This window comes from Alexandromys fortis, unplaced genomic scaffold (assembly GCF_014885135.2).
Source record: "Alexandromys fortis isolate MF-2015 unplaced genomic scaffold, M_Fortis_MF-2015_v1.1 scaffold_189, whole genome shotgun sequence".
Taxonomy (NCBI): Eukaryota; Metazoa; Chordata; class Mammalia; order Rodentia; family Cricetidae; genus Alexandromys; species Alexandromys fortis.
The window spans coordinates 419069-433800 of record NW_026068081.1 but is presented as its reverse complement, the minus strand read 5'-3'; positions in this window follow the sequence as shown (position 1 = coordinate 433800).

The following is a 14732-nucleotide window of genomic DNA, read 5'->3' as shown; positions in this document are numbered from 1 at the left end:
GCGGGTAGCCTTAGTGTGAGAGCTTAAAACTGGTGTTGAGCACTGGTCCTAGCATACAGCAGGGCAGGGTTGGGGGTGGGGTGCTGGATCGTGGTAAAAAAGACAGCCCTGCAGAAGGAGCTGGGGGAGGGTGTTTTGTGCTCTCTTCCGGGACTATCGCCCCTGGATAGCACACACTCACCTGTCCAGATGGAACTCTTCAGCACCTAAACTGGGCTGCCTGGTAGCCCAATGATCCGGGGACAAAAGGAAGAACTGGCAGGCAGGGCGGGATCCAGGAGAGCACAGGAGCCCCTGGAGCCCAGGCTGAGGGTGCCCAGGCTCCCTTGCAGGGGCTTTCTTGATATTGAGACTTGTCTGAATCTCATTTCCAGTAATATTAGCCACAGTTTGGTTTTGTGGGTGCTGGCCTGGCAACTGAGCCAATTAGGTGTTTGAGACTTCTATGACCATTCTGAATTTGACATGCACATATTGTAGACTCTGCCTGTGAAACAGATATAGGGCCTGAGCTTACAGGAGTCTGCTTAGTGTTTGAGGCATATGGTTTCTGCAAGCACCCAACTGAATGCTTCGTCAGAGAGTGCTCATCTCATTACCAGCTTTCTTCTGTGACAAGTCTACTGTAGGAAGCAGTATCGAGCAGTGGGCCTTGACCCTCTGGGGGTAGAACAACCCTTTTGCTGGGGTTACATATCAGATATGCAGTGTGTCGGATATTTACATTGTGATTCATAACGGTAGTAAAATCACAGTTACAAAGTAGCAACAAACATAATTTTAGACTTGGGTATCATCACAACCTGAGGAACTGTATTAAATGGTAATAGCATTTTGAGAGCCACTGATCTAGAGTGTGAGGTAATTGATGTTGGTCTCATAGTTGGATGGTCTAGAGATGAAGTCCATCATGGAACCCTAAAGTCTGAGCCCATGAGTCTATCCTGTACTGAATTTACTTGGGACAGGACTGAAATTTGAATCTGAAGCAAAGTTCCATACCAAATTACTTTTCTTTCTCCTATACGAATGGTATATTTCCCATGTTCTACTACCTGGCCTTGGAGAAGGGAGGTGTGAAAATGTCCTAACCTTAATTTATTGTGTCACATACATGTGCTGTTCTCAATTGGTTCATTATTTGAATTGTGTTTCTGCAGAGAAATGAGACTTAGAGACCTATCCCAACATTATTTTATCATCTATCTTCCTTATTTCACTCACTATTCATAGCACATAATCAACATTTAGTAAATGCTGACTAAATAAATGAACATCTATATGTATAAGCATTCATCAAAGCTGTTTTTATCAAAAATTCCCTAAATTCTCATTACCAGAGTGTTTGTCTGTTTTCTTGGTTTCACAAACATCATTAATAAATGAACTTATATAAAAACCACAGTATGGGCAAAAGCAAAAAGGGTACCCAAGAAAGCCTTGTTAATATAATACATTCTAAAGAGAGCTTTCCAACCTATCTTCCGTAGGATTTTATATGGTTTATAATATGGTACATGATAGGATTGCTGCATGAGCACATGATTAGTCTAGGGTTTATACCATAAGATTTTAAAGGCCTACAGTACATTTGTATCACTTCCTCATTTTTTAACTTGGAGCACAATTTCTTGGGGTAGTTTTTAAATCTTAATAGGTGACTGGATTATTTCTCCTTTATTATATTTAATCATTTAATTACAAATATCAAGGAATAATTATGTTTCTACATGTGTCAAATAAGTACTTTAAATTGTTTCTAGAGTTTTTCTAATTTCCTAAGGTTCTATAAGCATTATACCTTCTTTTCTGAAATACTTGCATCTCAGCTATAATTGTTAGTAACATTGCTATTTAATCCCTAACAAAGGACATTTTGTTAAATTCGTTAAAAATTAGCAACTGTCTGAGATGTCAAGCTGAGTGTAATAATGAGCCGAGTTAAAAATAATTTAATGAATTCATGCATCCTTTTAACACATATAATTTAGAATGGGCTAAAAATGACTTATATGGAAATGGACTATGCTAAAAATCCCTAGCATATAACTGCTAATAACTTTACCTTGTTAGATTAGAAATCTCATCAGCTATGCCATGCACACTAAAAGCTTAATTTTTATAGTGCCATTCTCAAGTCCTGGTTTGCCCTCATTCTTTTATAACCACCATCAATCTGTTTACAATATATTTTTCTATATATAAAATATGTATGTATGTATCTGTCTATCTATCTGTCTATCTATCTACCCATTTACCTACCTACCTACTGACCCACCTACGTACGTACCTACATATCTATTAGGGAACACAGGAAAACCTTGAGTCAATGAACTTCTGATTGATGATATGTAAATAGGAATAGCAAAAATTCTTCTTGGGTGTGTTTGCTTCTATTTGTTGTAGAACTTTCAGGTGTGCTCTTAAGTCACTAGTATGGGATATCTCCAATTTCTTTATATAGGCACTTAGTACTGTGTACTTTAATCTGAGCACTGCTTCCAGAGTATCCATAAGTTTAGGTATGTTGTTAATTTATATTCAATGATTTCTAGGAATTCTTTACTTTATTTGCTTCTCCCTTGACCCTGTGGTCATTTAGTAGAGAGATGTTTAGTGTCCATAAGATTTTAGGCTTTCTGTTCTTTCTGTTGTTGTTGAAATTCAGTTTTAATCTGTGGTGGTCTGATAGGATACAAAGAGTTATTTCTATTTTAATTTATCTGTTAGGTCTGATAGGATACAAAGAGTTATTTCTATTTTAATTTATCTGTTAAGGCTTATTTTTTGAATGGCAGCCTACAGAATAGGAAAGTAATCTTCACCAACCCAACATTGGATAGAGGGCTGATCTCCAAAACATACAAGGAACTCAAGAAATCGGTCATCAAAACAAAAAACAATGCAATAAAAATGGGGTACGGACCTAAACAGAGAACTCTAAACGGATGAATTTAAAATGGCTGAAGGACACTTAAGGAAATGCTCAATATTCTTAGCCATCAGAGAAAAAAAATCAAAACACCTCTGAGATTCCATCTTAACACCTGTAAGAATGGCCAAGATCAAAACACTGATTATGACTTATGCTGAAGAGGATGTGGGGTAAAGGAACATTCTTCCATTGCTGGTGGGAGTAAAAACTTTTGTTTGTTAATGGACATCTAGACTGTTTCTATTTACTTATTGATGGAGGAAGGTCATTGGTTAAATAAAGAAACTGCCTTGGCCCTGATAGGACAGAAAATTAGGTAGGCGGAGTAAACAGAACAGAATGCTGGGAGGAAGAGGAAGTGAGCTCAGACTCTTAGCTCTCCTTTCTGGGGCAGACGTGATGAAGCTCCAACCCAGGATGGATGTAGGCTAGAATCTTCCCGGTAAGCACACCTTGGGGTGCTACACACATTAATAGAAATGGGTAATCAAGATGTAAGAAGTAGCCAGTAAGAAGTTAGAGCTAATGGGCCAGGCAGTGTATAAATTAATACAATTTGTGTATTGTTATTTTGGGGCATAAGCTAGCCAGGCGTCCAGGGCCGGGCTGTGGGAAGAGGCCCACAGCTCCCTCAACAACTTATAATAATTAATAGACCAGCAATATATCTGGATGGGCTCTATATAGATTATGTTAGATATGCATCCAGAAATAACATAACTAGCTCTTTCTATTTTTAATATTATATTTTATTAATATTATAATTTTATTTTTAATATTTCTATTTTTACTTTTTTTCAAAACCTCCACAATGGTTTTCCATTTCCCTTATATCAAGTATGTTGAATATTTCTCAAAATAGTTACTGACCATTTTGGTTTCTTTTTTTGAGCACTATCTGTAGATTTCATTAGGCCATTTGTTGATTTGGGTGTTTAACTTTTCTTAATTATTTGTAAACAGAATATATTATCCTCCTATCGGAAGCATAGTCAGTAAAGATGTTTTACCATCTAGTAGGATATTTAGTATATTGATAGTTTATTTTGTTGTGTAGAAAATTTTGATTTTACATATTGTCATTTCATCATTCTTGAGACCCATTATTATGCTACTGATGTTTGCTTCAGAAAAATTTCCCAGAAAACTAGATCTTGAAGTGCATTCAAGATCCATCTCTGTTTTCTTCTAGCAATTTCAGCACTTCAGGTTTTAAAATAAGTTTTTATTTCTTCAATCAACTTCGAGTTGATTTTCTACAGGTGAATGAGATGCATCTATTTTCATTCTGCAGCTGCATATATGCTTTTGGGAAAATCTTTTGTTGAATATGCTGTCTTGTTTTTACCATGTGTTATAGATAGGTTTATCAAGAATTAGGTGGCTGTTTTTGTTAGTTTATTTGTAAATACTCTATTCTATTGGTCTGCCTATCTGTTTTTGTGTCAGCAGCTTTGTAATTTCAAGTCAAGTATTTTAAAATCTCCAGCTATATTCTTTGTCATTAGGGTGATTTTGTGTCTTTGTTGTCTTTTGTGATTATATATGTATTCTTGAATAATTTTGTAGTTCTGCAATGTAGGACATTATAGTGAATTTGTTAGTATTCCTTCCCTATCTATGTTGTTCAAAATTTGGAAGTATTGGATCTTCCTAAACATCTCATATGATTCAGAAGTAAATCTATGTGTTCCTGGGCTTTCTTTTTTGGGGAGATGTTCTCCTTTTTCTTTGTTTGAAAATTTCATACATACTTAAAAAATACTAATCCAATCCACCCCTGTCTTCCATTACCTTACCTATATTTCCACCAAATTTTCTTTTATTTTACTGTAATCCTCAAATAACATCACTGAGATCCCCTTATGGTTATCAGTATGTGAATATATATAAAACCATCTACTGAAGCATGGGTAACTTCATAGGACCACATCACTTGAGAAAACTACCTCTCCTTTTGACAGTAGCCATCAATTACAACAAGGCTCTGCACATCCATGCTAGGATTTTAACTGGCTTTTTCTTTTGCAGATCCTATATATGCATATTCAGCTTCTGTAAGTGCATGTGTGTAATTACACTGTCCCATCTGTCAAATATATTTGACTAAAAAAATCCATTACCCTGTATATTGCAATATTTCCACCACCCCCTTTCCATGATGATTCTTGAAGTTCATGAGTTTGTGTATCTGTGTGTTTGCTATTGATGTCCCATTCAAAGCTGAGTATTCTATAATCTCCTATTCTTTGAATGTTGACAAATTTTGGATCTCTGTACTAATCACCATCTACTCTACAATGAAACATCTCTGATGAGGGTTGAGATGAGAGATTCACTAATCTATCAATATACTGATTAGAAATTAGGGGACATTTAGTATGCCCATTTCATAGAATCCTTCTGCCAGGGACTATGATGTAGCTAGACATGAATATTTGACCCAGTTAACAGTACTGGGTACTATACTGTGATGTGGACTCTAAATGCAATAAAAAAGTGGTTGATTACTCCCATAACATATATGCCACAATCTTATCCGTGGTCCTATCTTTCTTTCCAGGTTAATCATTATTGTCATCAACTAGGTGAACAGCTATGTAAGACTGTTGATTACTTTTTATCCCTAGAAGCATATACAGAACCTTTTAGCACTGTGAAAGCTCGCTAATTGGAATGAAACATCCAGATTTGTAGTAGAATGTTCTCTAGTATGTGTTGTCTTTAATGAAGCTCTGGAGAGTAACCAAGAGCAAAGATTTTAGTTTTTAGGTGTGGGGCATCTATCAGATCCCACTCACCAAGAACTCAAAAACGATTACCCATAACTTGCTGTGGGATTATTTAATAGCCTATGTTGTCTGGAAGAGGCACTGGCCTTGGTTATTGGGTAAATCCTTTTAAACTTCTTTTATATATGCTTATGTATAGATTTTCAGAAGCTTCTAAGGTAGTAGGTTTTCATATACATTTTCAAATCCTTTCCATGTTAGCTACCCTTCCTGAGACCTACCCCATTTCCCCAATTATACCACTTTCTTTCTTCTCCCCACTACATTTGTAGCCCCACTCCAGGGTCTGATAGCTTTCCATCTTCTACGGGCACTTCAAATGAAACACACAAATAAAGATTCGAAGCTAGCATCCACATTTGAGAAGAGAGAAAATTGTGTTTGTTTTTCTGGATCTGGAGCACCTCACTTAGAGTTAATGTATCACTATTCTTTAAAATTTTTGGTTTTTGTTATCTGTTAATCATTTGATGAACATTTTCTTAGTTATTTTCTATTGCTGCAATGTGGCACCATGACCAAGGCAACTTAGAGAAGGAAAGGTTTATTGTGTCTTACGGTTTCAGAGTCCGTGACCATCATGGTCAGGGGCATGTCAGCAAACAGGCAACAATGATGCATGGGCAGTCATTTAGAGCTTAAATATGATCAAGAAGCATGAGTCAGAGAGTGAGTAGTGAAAAGAAAGGAGCACGAGAGAACTGGGAACTACATGGGCTTTTAAATTCTAAAAACCCTAGTGACATACCTCATCCAACCAGGACACACCTCCTAATCTTTCTCATATCCTGTGCTCTGTCCCAGCCCACTTTATCCAAATTAGAAATAACTAACAAAAGAAGTCCCCATGGCCTTATCCGATCACAAAACTACAAATAATATGGGAAGATCAAGGCAATATATCCTTGCCTCCATTCCCCTCCCCAAATCTATCAGTTATATAGAAATATTCTCAAATGAGAAGTATTTGGGTAAACCCAGGAAAAAGTGTAAAAGAATCATCATGGAATTTATAAAAAATATTCTAGGTGTTTAAAGAAGACAAATCTCAATGAAATTAAAAAGAATAAATGCCTGAGTGATGCCCTCCACGGCTGATTGAAATGAGGAAGACAGAATAAACTTGAGAATAGAATCTAGTAAATAGATAATAATTAGGAAACTCAAACTAAAATGAAGATGGAACTGAACATACAGTAAACCAACTAGAAAATTTGAAGGAAAGTCTTACAAGTGAAATTAATCAACCAGAAGCTAGAATATCAGAACTGAAAGACAAAATATAAGAGCCAGATGTAATAAGCAAAGCCCATGAAAGCAAAATGCTGAAGAGGGTATGGGTTAAACTGCAAACTGGTCTAGCCACTCTGGAAATCAGTATGGAACCCTCACCCACAAAAACTAAAGTGAAATCTATGACCTAGCTGTACCACTCCTTGCCATATGCCCACAGAACTCCACATCCTACTCCACAGTCGCTTGCTTAGTCATGTTCACTGATATTCACAATAGCTAAGAAATGGAAACAACTTAAAGTCCTTCAACTGATAAATGAATAATACAATGTGGTACATGCATACTATGGAATATTATTTATCTGCAAAGAAAAATGGAAATGAATGGACATAGAAAAGTTCATGATAAATGATGTAACCCAAACCCAGAAAAATAAATATACAAAAAAGTAAGAGCTTGGAGTACAGAATATCTTGGATAAGAGGAAGCTTCTGGAAGTTAATATGCTGTGGTTAAAGAAGGCCATCTGGACCAACTGGAGCAATGAATTATCCAGATATTTGAAGTAAAGGACTTTCTTTACAAAGGAAACAATGGAATTTCTTTAATTATCCCTAATGAAATTAAGAAAAGACATTTATTTGTTAAGTCTGAATTTCTGTGTCTAGTTACAGGCTAAGGGAAATAATTCATTTGATAAAACAAGGTAGTCAACGAACTTGTCATTTTATCAATAGCAGTGCCAATCTCCTAGAGACACTAGCAAGAATGGAAGAGGTGGTGGAAAAGGGTCAAGGATCATAGGCAGGGTAGAGCTGAGTTAAAGATAATGAAGGTCTGTAAGAAGCAAAGAATAAACATCATCCTTACAACAGCTTCCAACAGTATAATTACCTCTTGTATCCTAGCAACATCTTATCTGCATTTGTCTCTATGAAAGAATTTCAAAGTCAACAACATCCCCTCCCACACTCCACTGGAAGGGTCACATATCCAAAAGTATGTGGGCAGCACCAACTGAATTAGATGGGTTAAAGCTTTTTAAACAGTGGACACAAAGTTTGTTGGCTAGTGAAGACGCAATATATCTGGGAGATGTAAAGGCATTCGGTGACAATAATGAAAAATCTATACAATCTCCAAAGAACTAATAAAATAATTTACATCAAATATATAATAAAATGAATGCAGCTTACATCTTGTCAGACCTGAGATGATCATTAAAAATTGCCTCCTGTTAGATATAAAAAACCCCTTCAATTGAGCTGAACAATTATAATTCATGACAAATGTAGATAAGATGGTAATTAACAGGTGCTTATAATTATGACACTTTGCACAGAATCTTTCCTTAGAATCTTGTCAAAAGGTTTCAGTTTCCCTGCCTCCTTTTAAACCAATGCTTGAAAATAACCAGTTAAGACAATTTCTGTTATTTATATGGCAAAACATCACACTGAGGCTGATATTTATGCTGTCTGAAGTAGTTGTCAGTGGGGGAAACCCCTGTATTTTAGGACTAGTGTTCTTGTCTTTTAGCTGGCAGTCATGCTATTTATTACGAGTATAAAGATAGTGATTAATTAAGAGGAAGGAGTTAGAGAACAGAACTCTTCATGTGGAATGGAGGAACTGGCTGACAGCATGGATTTCTGCCTACAGTGAAGACTTGACAATGAAATCTACCTTATTTGAAGAAAAGCTCTCCTTGTGCCATTACAGAGTGGAATTGCAGATCTTATGGCTTATTATATAATGAAATTGTTTTAGTGAGAGAAATTCAAATGAATGTGGGACCAAGGATCCAGCATCCTTCTAAGGGTGAAGTGAAAATGAATCCAGGCAATGTGACACCTTTCGTTCCTCATTAACTTAGTTTCCTAATAGGATGGGGACCAATGTGCAATTTTCACACCAAGATAATAATAGAAAAATTCAGCTAAAGCCTGCTCTGGAACAAAAGAGAGATAAAAGGGGCACAGTCTAATAATCTGTCGCAAGACTAGTATGTTTTAATTTGAAAAAGGAAGATACTGCAATAGTTATAGCAATAAGAGAAAAAGGTTCAAATGCTTTTGTATGGTGTTCTCTCAGGTCACAAATACCAAGAAAACGTGATTTAAAAAAGTCCCCATCCACATTATCGTTTGAAGTGGTACTGGTATTATACATAACTGTTTTCTACCAGTTACCTTGAGAGATATTGACAAATTTCAAATATAGATAATATCCCCACCAAGAGATCTGGTATAAGACACAAATATCTTAAATCTGTCTAGGAAGTATGGATAGATACTTTTACAAAGGGACATAAAATGCCAGATTATAATAAAGTTGCATATAGTTTAATTCTTTTATGTCTCAGGTAAAGAAACTGAAGTCAAGCATTCGCTATTGAAGGCCTTTATCTATTCTTTCTTTACTTTTACTTACTAAACCATGCTACTGTTTCCCTATTGGTGAGATTACTGCATGAACAAAATAGAGGCACTTTCCCTTTCACTCTTTTGATTATTCAGTTAGATGAGTTTGTCAGGTTTAGAAAATAAAAATATTTATTGTAAAAGTTATCTCATACATTGCTTGAAGGTATTTTTAAACTACAATTGTTCATTATCTGAAATTCAAATTTATGTATGACTCCTATACTTTTCCTTGCCAGTCTATATTCAACCTTTACCTTTTGTTGCTATTTTTGGTGTTCAGCATTTGTGTGTGTGTGTGTGTCTGTGTCTGTGTCTGTGTGGGTGCTTGTATTGTGTATGTATGTGTGTATGCTTGTATTGTGCATGCATCTGTGTGTTTGTTTGTGTACCTGCCTGCTCACAGAGTCCAGAAGAGAACTCTGGGTTTCCTATTCTATCAGGGTTTTCACTGAGCCTGAAACTAGTGTGAATGTCAGAAAACCAAAATAATCCTCCTGTCTTTGCCATCACTGTGCTGAAGTTGCAGGCAAGTGTGTGGTATAATTGGCTTTTAGACAGATGCTGAGGATCTGAACTGAAAGTGCTTTAATACACAGAACCACTTCCCCAATCTCTTTCATATCTATCCTAATGCCAAGAATTTTGATTTTGTCTACGTGAAGAAAACATGAAATTGGATAAAATACTTTTCTGTACAGTCTGAAGTCATTGAGGATTGAGAGGATCACTGGATTTGCCTGATTCCTTCTGCTTTCTGGAGCCACCCTTGAACAGTTCACTGCTTCATTTATTTACCAAAATCCGTTCTTTATGGGAACTCTTACATGGGGCTTCTCCCTCTTCTACCAGGTATATCTTGGCTTTGTAACAATTAAGGACACATAGTAAGAAAGATTTCTGAGTTGAAAACTGATGCACAAACAGTGCTTTATCTCCAAAAGAATCTTGACAGAGATTCACTTAGGAAACTTGATATATGTGATAATTCAATGACTGTACACTGGAGAATCAATATCAGAGAAAAGAAGTAACCCAGGAAACCAACCCAGTGTTTATCAAACATGATTAAGGAATGAAAACACAAACTGGAGATAAATTAAAATATGATTTCTTAAACTTCACTCCTGAAGGATTAAATGGAGATGGTCTTAGATTGATTCCTGGGTCCTGATGATCTTTGTGCCCATACTGAACTGAAGAAGTGGTGCATAAAAATGCAAGCTTATGGTGTAGTAATGTAACTAGCACTTCTAATGCCATCCTCTTTCTTTTCTCTTTATATTATCTTCTATTCAACTATAATCCAGTCTCCTTCAATATTTACTGCCAACTTTCCCATTCATTACACCAATGTGAGCAGTCTGTAAAACCTACTATTTTGTCAAAGAACACTTGTATTTAAAATTATGAGATCACCTCCAGTTTTTTCTTCAAAATAAGGTTTCTAAGTGGTTGGAATTTTTACCTTAAATCTTGGAGTAATATATGGGCATTTAGCTGTTCTTGAATCTTTTTTCCAGAAATGACTAACAGTGGATTTATTGTATAATGTAAGTTTTCTTTCTACTTTTCATTATATACTAAGGCACGATTTATCTCCTCTAGACCCAACAACAGATCTTCTAAGGAGAGAAGGGTGTGGAAGTGAAGCGCCAACCTATATTAACTAATACAATAACAAATTACATATTACAGGTCATGAGTTTGGCCATCAGAATCAGTAGAGTGTCTAAAAATGACTGTAATATTGAGAAATCTTCACATGCTTTGAAAAACTCCTCTGATGGATGTGGCTCCTTCAGCATCATACATGGTGACCCATAAAAATAGATTCAATTTATATCTATGAAAATGATTTTAGTGCTCCGGTAGCTTTTGTCTGAAATAAATAACAAGTTTTCTATCCTATGCTTTTAATATGAACACAGACATAGTGGGTTCAAAATGGCTTACAAGGATATTTCTCCTCATAAGTCCAAATCATGCCCAGAGTTGGAGACACATCTTCATTTTGTTATTGATATATTCTCAGTGAGATCCTCCTCAAGATACTCTATATTCAGATATAAATTAACTACTCTTGATTTGGGTATTTATGTGTGCTTAACATTGTCTTAAAAGAGTTCATGGAGAAGTTGAGATAGTTATCCCTATTTAATGAAAAAGAAATCATGTCTTAAATGCATCCATTTAACTAACTTGCATTGTTCATGACTATGTACTAGGCACTAGTCTACATTCTGAGATAATAACAACAAAAGAAAGTATTTGCTTTAGAGAAATCATGTGATGATAGAGAATGTAATTTGGTATTTAATAACACATTTTAGGGGGCATGGACAATGACTTTATCAGTTAAGCGCTTGCTATGGAAGTATGAAAACCTGTGTTGAATCTTCAACACACACATTAATGAACTGGTCTCTGTGGTGTGTCCTTGTAATTCCAGCGCTTGGTAGTAGAGATCATTTCACCCCTGGGTCTTGCTAACCAGTCAGTGTAGCTTGGAAAGGTCCAGGCTCAGCAAGAGAAACTTTCATTTTCTCAGTGATACCATACTCTTCTAGGAACTGGTTCTAATACTTAGAAATGAAATAGCAAGAGAAGAGAAGAAATTGTATTGGACTCCTAGCATGTCTTGTACTCTCAGTTGCCCAATAGATCAAGATTTTTTATTATACTTTAAAATTACTGCCTGAGTTGGTTGCCAAGTAAAATATTAAGAACTTATGTGGAAAATGTCTCCGAATTAATTAAAAAAGGAAAATTGAGACTTTGTTAACTATCAGGTACAGACCCAGCAAAGATTATAGTGACTTTTACTACTGATGAAATTAAAAAATTATGGGAAGGCAATGAACCTTTGTAAAGACTTTGTGCTATTTTTTAGGAGAGTTTAATAGCAATTAGACCTTGTGCTTTTTTTTTTAGGAGAGTTTAATAGCAATTATCCCAAAAGTGATAGAAGTTACGTTATAAAAAGAACTACTTGTATCCTTCCCCACATTGTATGGGACACACCAACACTGGAGCACATGATTCTATACTGATGTGAATAAATTAGGAAAGGCAAGTTAGAAATCAGAGAATTTGAGTAAGGTGGAAAAATAGACCTCATAGTTCTGTTCATAAGGCAGAATTATATGCTATTCTCATAGTACTAAGAAATTTTAAAGAACCTCTTAATATAGTTACTGATTCACAATATGCAGAAAGAATTGTCTTGCATATTGAAACTACTGAATTTATACCAGATGTTACAGAATTGACTTTATTATTCATACAGGTTCAAGATATAATCAAGAATAGGCTCTGTCCCATATACATAACACACATCCGATCCCATATGAGTCTGCCAGATCCTCTATCACAAGGTAGTGCAGAAATGGATCGATTATTGATTGGAAATGTATTGAAGGCCTCAGAATTTCATAAAAATATGTCAATAGCAAAAGTTTAAAGTTTAAAGAAAGTGTTTCTATTAAATGGCAACAAGCTAAGGAGATTATAAAGAGATGCCCTTGTTCTTTCTATAACCAAACACTGCTACCTGCAGGGACTAACCCAAAGGGTACTCAAAAGAATAAATAAAATCTTGCAAAAGGATGTGTTCTACTTTGCAGATTTTGGAAAATTAAAATATGTACACCACACCATTTACATTTATTCAGGTTTTCAGTGGGCAACTGCTTTGAGCTCAGAAAAGGCTTATTCAGTAATCACGCAATTATTAGAAGTTGTGGCCATTATGGGTATGCCTGCACAAATTAAGACAGATAATGGTCCAACATATATGTTTAATAAAATAAAATGGTTTTTTGCTTATTATAATATAAATCATATTACAGGTATACCAAAAAATTCTACAGGTCAGGCAGTTATAGAGAGATCAAACTGAACTATAAAAGATGTGCTAAACAAACAGAAAGGATGGAAAATACCCCCAGAAATAGATTACATAATGCTATATTAACCTTGAATTTTCTTTACACTAATGAGAAAGGAACAACAGCAGCAGAGAGGCATTGAATAATAGAAAAGTCTTCTGAATTAAATCAGCCAGTGTATTTCAAGGATGTGCTGACCTCACAATGAAAACCAAGAGATATGCTATGTTGGGGAAAGGATTTTACTCTGCTTCAATAGAAGAAGAAAAGTTATAGAAACCATCAAAATTAATAAAGATTCAGATTGAAAAAGAGAAATCTCTTAAGAGTAATGACGGCTCATCTACAGAGGTGACAACCAATCAGGTGGTAAGGAAAACATATAGGGTTCGGGTAGTGTTCTGTTATTGTCTTTGCAGGAAAATACTCATCTTCAAAAAGTCAAGAGGCCCTTAACATCTAGATGCCTAAAAAGAAAAAAAAATAATTATCCAGATAGGATCACCAAACAAAGAAAATTATGACTTATGAGGAGAGGTCATCTGAAGATAAGTCTCTAAACATAAACTAGAATAATAGTCATGATTCACTTAAAAACAAAAGCTGCCTTTGGAGTTGGACAATGGCTCTGTCCTTTTATAAATCCAAGCATGTTGTTAAAAGAAAAATTCAGAGTTTCTGTCTCATGTCAAGAGCCATCTGGTATGGGACAGAAAGAAGAAAGAATTTAGAAAAAAATTACTTTTCTTCATACCTATTTTTGTCTCCATCATATCTTTGATTGAATATATGTCTATATAAATGATGTTTGTTTTCCACAATGAATAATGAATATTTCTGCAGTAATCTTTGAAGTTTCCAAGAAGAAGATGGGGCCCTACAACAATGACTCCACCTGGTGGATATGATGTCATAATGCTGATAACACTACTATAAGACCTATTTTGGATACCAGCTGCTCAAGATGGTTACAACTTGGTCGTGTGAATGGTGCAAATTTTTACAATATTCTGTCCAGAACTCTAAAGAGGAACCCCAGAAAAACCTTACGAAATACTCAGAGACTATTTGCAATTATACCAGGCAGTAATCTTGAAACTTAACAACCATTTTACTTTCATAGGATTCCATAGAAAGAACATCATCAAGACAGCTGGAAGTAATTCTAGAAGATGACATCCCCTCTCCCAACAAAGTTTGACCTTAGGGTTAGGGATATCATTTAGAGGTTGATTATAATTAGTATAGGGTTAGGGGTTTGGGGGGAGATTATGTAGGCTCAGGGATCTCGTTGAATGAAAAAGGAAACTGGATGGCATAATAGATTAGTGTGAGCTTACTCACACTAATAGTAGTAATGAGTAATAGAGTGAATACATGTGAGCTATTATTTATAGGCAATTTACATTGGTATAGATTCTTACATATTGATATAAACTTAAATTATATTGAATAT